This window comes from Papaver somniferum, chromosome 3 (assembly GCF_003573695.1).
Source record: "Papaver somniferum cultivar HN1 chromosome 3, ASM357369v1, whole genome shotgun sequence".
Classification (NCBI taxonomy): domain Eukaryota; kingdom Viridiplantae; phylum Streptophyta; class Magnoliopsida; order Ranunculales; family Papaveraceae; genus Papaver; species Papaver somniferum.
The window spans coordinates 200,447,952-200,457,002 of record NC_039360.1 but is presented as its reverse complement, the minus strand read 5'-3'; positions in this window follow the sequence as shown (position 1 = coordinate 200,457,002).

Genomic DNA, 9,051 nt, shown 5'->3' with positions numbered 1-9,051 from the left:
TTTTTTTTTTTTTTCAATTTTTAATTTTTAATTTTGATTTTTCAATTTTTTTTTTGGAAGTTTTCAATTTTTTTTCAAAAAGGAGTTTTGTTTTCAATTATGGCATATTATCAAAGTATCTACTTTTCACCCCCAAACCTAAACTAAACATTGTCCTCAATGTTTCAAAATATGAACAAAATTAGAATACAACATATGAAGAGGATCATGTTGAGTAGAGAAAAAGGAAAGAGAGTACCCGATTTCGGCGAAAGCAGAATTAAAACTCCGTTATTCAAGGCAAAAAAATCCAACATATTTCAGCCGAGATCATATTGGATTAGCAAAATATATACAAAAGGAACAAAAGGGTTTTTAAGAAATTTTATCTACTGGATTATATACAAAAATTCACCATACACTAACAATCTAAAGAGTTGAGGATCAACCCAAAAGACAAAGTGTAGAGGTTTCAACAGCTTCACACAATAATAATATGATAGGCATGCAAGTGAAGCTGTGAAACAAAATGAGCTACCCCCAAACCTGGATTTTACAGAAGATATAATTTTGAAAACAAAATCGCGCAGTTTCGGGGGTTCATCATGCACAAGGTCTAATTCGAAATGAACTTTGCTAGGGACGGGCAAACATGCAATTTCCAACTGTGGTTCCTCAAATGTATTATATTTAGAAGCAAAATAGTCCAAAAGGACTTGGGAAGCACACAGTTCCAAACCTAGATTAGGGACTCTCAGAAAAGTCGGTTTGACAATATGGGTACAAACCAAATCTAGGTTGGGTGGAAGGCCATCAGATTGTGACTTAGGTAGAAGAATAGGCATATCATTATCAATCAAATCAAAATCTTCTAACTCATCTACACATGTCACATCATGCTCACAATCATCAATCAAATTGGCAAGATCACAATCAGAATTGTCAACATCATCAACAGATTTATTCTCGTGTATCGGCACATCAGGGGAAACATCACATGGAATACTAGAAGAAATATCATGCATTAAGGTCGGGGCAGAGAAGCCTAATGTATTTGAACCCAAAGGTTCCATAACATTTTCAGTATAGACATGTTCTTCTAACACAACATCATAATCATCATCATCATCATGATAGGGATTTTGCAATCTAGGATAATTTTCAATCCTAAGGTCGGAGCTATTACAAGAATAAAACTCTAATTCATGGGGGTGACTCATATCATGTGGTGTTGTTCCTGTTTCCCTAACGGATTCCCATTGATGGGTTTTCTCTGCAATCTCGGCTAAAAAATTCCATGCATCATCCACAGATTTATCAATAAACTCACCATTACACATAGACTCAACCATGGTTCGAGATTTAAAGTCTAGTCCCTCATAGAGGATGACGACAAGTCTCCACTTCTCAAATCCATGGTGCGGACATTCGCTCAACAAATCATTAAAACGTTCAAAATAGTGGAAAACAGTTTCCTCATCCAATTGGACAAAACAATTGATACTTTGACGAATAGCGATGGTCCTATGATGTGGAAAGAATTTTTTGAAAAATAGATCTGTGAGTTGGTCCCAAGTGTTGATTGATTGTGGTCTCAAACCGTAAAACCATGTTTTGGCCCTTTCCTTTAAAGAAAATGTAAACAAACGCAATTTCAGAGAGTCTTCGGACATATGATCAGGTTGCATAGTCCGACAAATTTGTTCAAACTCTCTTACATGAGTATAGGGGTTCTCAGAATCGAACCCTCGAAATATAGGAAGTATTTGTATCATGCTTGCATTTATTTTAAAAGGGTTATTGGTTTGAGGTAATACAATACATGATAATGGAATTTTTATTGTCGGATACATGTATTCATGGAGAGCACGAGGTTGGACCATATTGAAAAGACACAAAGCCCACTATTTGGTTTTAATGGGTTTTCAAAAATTTGGTTTTTTATGGGAAAATTTTGGTTTTGATGGGATATATTTGAAAAAGAAAATTTGGTTTAAAAATGGGAGCAAAGTAGAAATTTGGTTTTAAAATTGGGAGCAAAAGAAAATTTTGGTTTTTTTTTTTTTTTTAAAATTTTGGGAGCAAGTTTGGTTTTAATGGGATAAAGAGGAAAAAATTTGGTTGTAAAAATGGGAGCAAGTAAAATTTGGTTTTTGAATGGGAGAAAAGTAAATTTTTTTTTTTTTATTTTTAAGAACAATAAAATGAAGAAAATAAAATTTGGTTTTTGAAATGGGAGCACGCCCACTGTTGGTTTTGTGTTTGCTGTGGCTCAGCTGGTTTGAAAACGTTTGGTGAAACTGAGTCCAAAATCTCGGCCTAGAATTTGGGTACTCGGCCCACTAACGAGTTAACCTAGCGTGATCGGTTACAAGCTCAGCTGGGTTTAAACCCAGAATACAAGATACAAGTCCAATTTAAACAAGCCCACAAAAATTAAATACACAAGCCCACAAATTAAACAAACAAGCCCACAAATAAATTATTACAAACCCAACAGAAAATAAGAGAAGCCCAAAAATTGGCTTTAATATTACAAGCCCACAATTAAAAAATTGGAAGCCCACAATTCGGGTTCTCTTAAATGGGTTACCTTTTAAGCACAACCCAGCTGCTCTGATATTGTTGCAAAAACCCAGTTGGGCTTTGGTTCTTTTCCTTGGTGGCGTCCCAGCAGAGGAAAAACAGGTTCAGAACAGCAGGTCCAACAGCAAATGAAGTGAAGCAGATGCAGATGCAAATGCTATGCAGTGAAATGCAAAAATAGCTAATAAAACAACAAGAAAAACACAGCACCAGTCCCCGGCAGCGGCGCCAAAAACTTGGTAGGCCTCAAAGATATTATATTTAAATGCAAAATGGTCCCCGGCAGCGGCGCCAAAAACTTGGTAGGCCCGGGAAAGCGTGAAAATTCTTTAACAGAACAAAGTTCTGGACACTGGCTATTCCAGCATACTCTCTCACACACACCCACAGTCCCAATTTATACCCACAGACCCCATTTCCCCAAAATACAAAATTAGGGTTCTTCACCCAAATCCCAAAATCAAACAACACAGAAATTAGGTATTTGATTCTACCTAATTTGATAGTACAATTTGAACCCATGTTTCTCTCTATTCGTCTCCAGGCTTTCCCTAACAGAAATTAGGGTTTTCTATAAAAATCCCCAAAAACCTAATTTGGACAGTTGAAATTAGGGTTTCGAATTTTACTCACCAAACATGTGATTTGACACTTCAATCGTCGACCCATTATTTTCCTTGTTCACCTGCTCCATTCCCACGCGCCAATTGCTTCATCTATCAACCTAATTCACCAAATCCAACCCTAACAGTGATGAGGATGGTGGAGTTGTTGAAATAGATTAATAGGTGATGGGGGTATTGAGGGATATGATGGATTGTGGTTGTTGTGGGGAGTTGTTTATGGAGAAGGAGGTGGCGATGGAACTGGTACGACAGAGTAGGTGGTGGTGGTTCTGCAAACAGGGTATGGTGGTGAAGGAGAGCTCGATGGAAGAAAGAAGAAGGGGTAGTTTGTTTGGGTTATATGTTTCTGGTACTATGGTGTTAAGCGGGCGTATCGAGTTTGATGATCTGCGACGCTGAGCCGTGGGGTGTGGAGATGAAGATTGATCTAACGGATAAAAGTGAAGATGCTGGCAGCGACCGTTGGATGCAGATATACAACGAAATTAACGGCGCCAGATGGAGTTAGGTGTTGTAGTGTTAAGCGGAAGTATCTGGGTTTGATGCGCAGGCAAAGAAGCGATCGTTGGATTCAACTACAATCTAATCTGAAGGCTTGGAATTTAGGCACTATGGTGTTTTGCAGGAGCTTCAGATTTTGATGCGCCATGAAGGAGCGACCATCGGATGATGAGATGGATCCAATCCGACGGCTGAAGATGGATGCGGTTTTGGTTATAGAAAATGGGTTTGGGTAAGGGTTTTGGGCCTTGGGTATGCCAAGCCCATATCTTCTTTAAGAACAATTCTTCCTTCTTGAGCCCATTCCTAGCTTTTTGGACGTGCGCTCCATTCTTTGCGGCTTCCTTGCGTAATTTCTTCCGGCTTTTCACCACTCTTCAACTCTTTTCCGCTCCGCAATTCATCCAGACTTTATTTATTACCTAAAAATGCAAAATTAAGTAAGAAAAATATTTATTCTTGAAAACAATGAAAATACAGAATATGGGATAAAATGTAGAATTAATGCACAAAAGATGAGTTAAATGCCAACAAAAAGGGATAAATATATACAATATTCGGCACTCATCAAATACCCCCAAACCTGAATTTTACTTGTCCTCAAGTAAAACAAAACTAAGGAAATCCTACCTATACCACTGTCGCTGGTCTCTCGAATGCATTTAGCGTATGCACTAAGCCTTTTAAACCACTAAGTGTCCCTAGTGGACGAGTGAAGTCTCGTGAAGGTTTACCAGAGGTGTGCCTACAAAACCTAAGGACAAAATATGAGCTCAGATTCCATCAAATGTGACATGTGCAAGTCAGTTAAGCTCACAGCAAAATGGAGATGTCAATCTAGCTATCGAAGGCACAATCCTAGCACTGATAACAAATAAGGACATGTGATAAGAGTGTAAAGTGTATCTACACATGTGTAAAGAAAGATCGGATGTTATGACTACTAATCACCAAGAGATAGTTTCTCAGGCTAAGAACCAAGGTCGAAATCTAGCTAGCTGTCCGGACTTTACGAGAATTGTGAATGAGTTGGAGGTATTTCACAATTACTCGCGTTGTACATCAATGGCATACACCCTTCTTGCTTATTACAATGAAACAACAAAAAGACTATTTACATGACTCTTATTTACATTGACTACTCTCTTTTATTTTTGGAACAAGAGAGGATGGAATTGATAAATACTTGATTTTTTTTTGTATTTTTCTGATTTTTTATTTTATTTATTTTTTTTTATTTATTTTTTTTTTTGAAAAGAAACAACTTTTGATACATATACAAAAGGAAACAAAAAATTACATGACACTTTGCAAGAGGTAGCCCTTTTTGATGCACCCAGTTAAATTCGATGGTTGTTTTTCTTAATGTAACCTCCACCTTCTATCCCAACCAACCAAAGAACAAGCTAGTCAAGTTTCGTTCAGTATTCTAAAGTGATTGGCAATCGTAACTTCCTATCAAACACCTTGAAGATCGAGGCCATACATGTATTGGTAGATCGTGCGCGTGCAAATTTCTTATCACTATGTGAATTGTGCTAGAATCAGGGTGCCTAAATATCTAGACTAAGACTCCTAATAATTACATATTTGCACAAGAGTCAACATTTCAAGGTAAATGAGCTCCATTTTTATGATTTTTTAATTTTTTAATTTTTTAATTTTGATTTTTCAATTTTTTTGGAATTTTTCAATTTTTTCAAAAAGAAGAAGGAGTTCATTTTCAATTATGGCAAATTATCATGGTATCTACTCTATACCCCCAAACCTAAACTAAACATTGTCCTCAATGTTTCAAAATATGGAAAGAATTAAAATGCAACATATGGAAAGGGACATGCTGAGTAGAGTAAAAGGAGAGAGAATACCCGATTTCGGCGAAAGCAGAATTAAAACTCCGTTATCCAAGGCAAAACTCCAACATATTCAGAGTCACAATGGATGAGCACAAAATATATACAAAAGGAATTTTAACTAACACATTATCTACAAGAAAATTTGGTTTTTAATGGGATTGGACTTTTTGGGAAAAATTTGGTTTTGTCGGGAGACATTTGGTTTTGATGGGAAAAAGAAAAATTTTGGTTTTTAGGGAAACATTTGGAAAACTTTGGTTTTTATGGGAGAAATTTTTGGTTTTTGAAATTGGGAGCAAGAGAAAATTTTGGTTTTTTTTTGGTTTTTTTTTGGTTTTTTTTTTTTTTAAGAACAATAAAATGAAGAAAATAAAATTTGGTTTTTGAAATGGGAGCACGCCCACTGTTGGTTTTGTGTTTGCTTTGGCCCAGCTAGGTTGAAAACTTTTGGTGGAACTGAGTCCAAAATCTCGGCCTAGAATTTGGGTACTCGGCCCACTAACGAGTTAACCTAGCGTGATCGGTCACAAGCTCAGCTGGGTTTAAACCCAGAATACAAGATACAAGTCCAATTTAAACAAGCCCACAAAAATTAAATACACAAGCCCACAAATTAAACAAACAAGCCCACAAATAAATTATTACAAACCCAACAGAAAATAAGAGAAGCCCAAAAATTGGCTTTAATATTACAAGCCCACAATTAAAAATTGGAAGCCCACAATTCGGGTTCTCTTAAATGGGTTACCTTTTTAGCACAGCCCAGCTGCTCTGATATTGTTGCAAAAACCCAGTTGGGCTTTGGTTCTTTTCCTTGGTGGCGTCCCAGCAGAGGAAAAACAGGTTCAGAACAGCAGGTCCAACAGCAAATGAAGTGAAGCAGATGCAGATGCAAATGCTATGCAGTGAAATGCAAAAATAGCTAATAAAACTACAAGAAAAACACAGCACCAGTCCCCGGCAGCGGCGCCAAAAACTTGGTGGGCCCTCTAAAAGAGTCACAAACTATCCCCGGCAACGGCGCCAAAAACTTGGCAGGCCCAAAGATATTATATTTAAATGCAAAATGGTCCCCGGCAGCGGCGCCAAAAACTTGGTGGACCCGGAGACGTGTAAAATTAAAGCGCAATGAAACGCAGAAAAACGGGCCTACAGTAATACCGCAAGTGCACGGTCGTCAGTTGTAGCTCGTGCAAGTACGGGTCGATCCACAGAGATTGGGTGTGTTTAGAGTTTTCTAGCTATTTTTGGCTCTAAAATTGCTATTGTTGGGCTTTGAATACCCTTTGAGTAAATTGGGCTTAATGGGTTTGTTGTAATGATGAAGTGCTTTAGGCCTTGGGCCTTTGAATGATTTGGGCCGTGAACTAGAGCTAGGCTTTTTAGCTATGAACCTGGGCTTTTAACTTTTGGAATTGCACTGGGCCTTGGGCTAACAGTGACTGTGAATTGGGCTTTAGGTTTTTGAATAGCACTGGGCCTTGTAACAGTGAACTGGGCCTTTGATTTTGAATTTGGGCTTGGGCTCAGTTGGCTTGTATGAGGATCTGGGCTTGACAGTGACAGGCCTTAGCTTGGAAAGTGAACTGTGAGCTGGGATTTGGAGAGGAAGCAGCAGCAGCAGTGCAAAGAGGAAGGAAAGCAGACAGCTGCAGTAGCAAAGCTGGTTGAGGTAGCAGCAGCAGCAGCAGTGGAAGGGAAGCAATGCAGCTGTCAGACCAAGATAAGGCTCTAGGCCATGACACAGGCCAAGGAAGACTAGCACAAAGGCTAAGTCAAGATAGCTAGCTCTAGGACCAAGCTGAGACAGGGCAAAACAGGGTCAAGGGAGTGCAACAATGCAGTGAGTTAACATGGGAGAAAAAGGCATCAAGCCAAGACAATGACATAAAGAAACCAAGAAGCATAGGGCAAGGCTGCAGTGCTTATGTACAAAGTAAGGTTACAGTGACAGTGGCAATGGTGTTGCATATTTACAATGTGGTAATGGCAATGACAGTAGAGAAGCATATACAATGGCAGTGAAATGGTGATTGTTAACAGTGGCAAAGTGCAAACGAAGCAAAGTAAGTTACAAAAGAAAGTGGTAAGAGAAAGGTGACAGTGAAGATGATGTGAAGCAATGGTGGCACTAAGCCAAGGTAACAGTGGCAATGAGGCACAAAGGCAGTTAACAGGAAACAATGGAAGGTGACAGACAGCACAAAAGCAAGGGAAACTACAAGCAATGAACAATGGAACCAAGGCCTAAGCCAAGGGCAGGGAGGAGAAGAAGTAACAAAGCAAAGCCAAGGCAATGAAGAAAGAAGAGATGGCAGTGAAGCAAAGACAATGGAGAAAATTTACAATGGAAGCAACACAGGGCAGAAGCAACACAGGGCAAAAGCAACAGGAGAAGGTGACAGAACATTGCAACTACAAGCAGAGAACAAAGGAAGTAAACCAAGGCCTAAGCCAAGGGCAGGGGAGATGGTGAAGCTAACAGTGGTGACAAAACAAGAGACTTAAGCATACAAATGGAATGGAGAGAGAATTAGCTTGCTATGAGCACTAATTTCCCCCATTGCTCAATCAAAACAATGCTTCAAAGCTCTAACCTAACATTCCATCACTTCTTGACAGTGAATTGTAACAACAGATGAACAATGAAGGAACAAACATCACAAACATCATAGGAACATGCACAACAAACATGAACATCAACAGGAAATTAAAACAGGGAAAGAAACTAACACACATGAACATCAACAGGATATTAAGAGTAGAACATTAATAGAACATCAAAGTTCTGGACACTGGCTATTCCAGCATGCCCATTACATACACCACAGTCCTCAATTTATACCCAAAGAAATTTCCCTCAAATTACAAATTAGGGTTTTCACCCAAATCCCTAAATTACAGACAAAATTAGGGTCTGTGAAAAGTTAACCCTTACCCTGAAATTGTCTCCTCTGTCGAACCCATCTCTCTTATGCGTCTCTGATGCTCTTCCTCAGCTCCTATTGTTCCCTACTGATGCCCTAGCTAGCTGTTTTACAAACTCCACACCCTAGGGCTTCACGGGATGTGAAATGGGAAAAACATCTAGCCTAGAGAGATGGTGGTGGTGTCGGTGAAGAGATGGTGGTGGCAGTGATGGAACTGGTGGTGACGCTCTGATTTGGTCGGGAGAAGGAGGAGCAGCTCTGAAAATTTTGGGAAGAAGGGGAAGAAGGAGGAGAAATCGATAGAATGGGAGAAGGGTATGTTTGTTTGGGGTGTAGGTGTTCGGTCGCTAGGGTGTGAGGCAGGTTCAGCGGAGTTTGATGAACAGTGAGTGGAAGGCGTTGGATGATCCCATATAGATTGAATAGAACGGCTACGATGGAGAGGTATGTGGCGACCGTTGGATTATGAGATACAACAAAATTAACGACACCAGATGGAGTTAGGTGTTGTAGTGTTAAGCGGAAGTATCGAGGTTTGATGCGCAGGCAAAGAAGCGACCGTTGGATGATGAG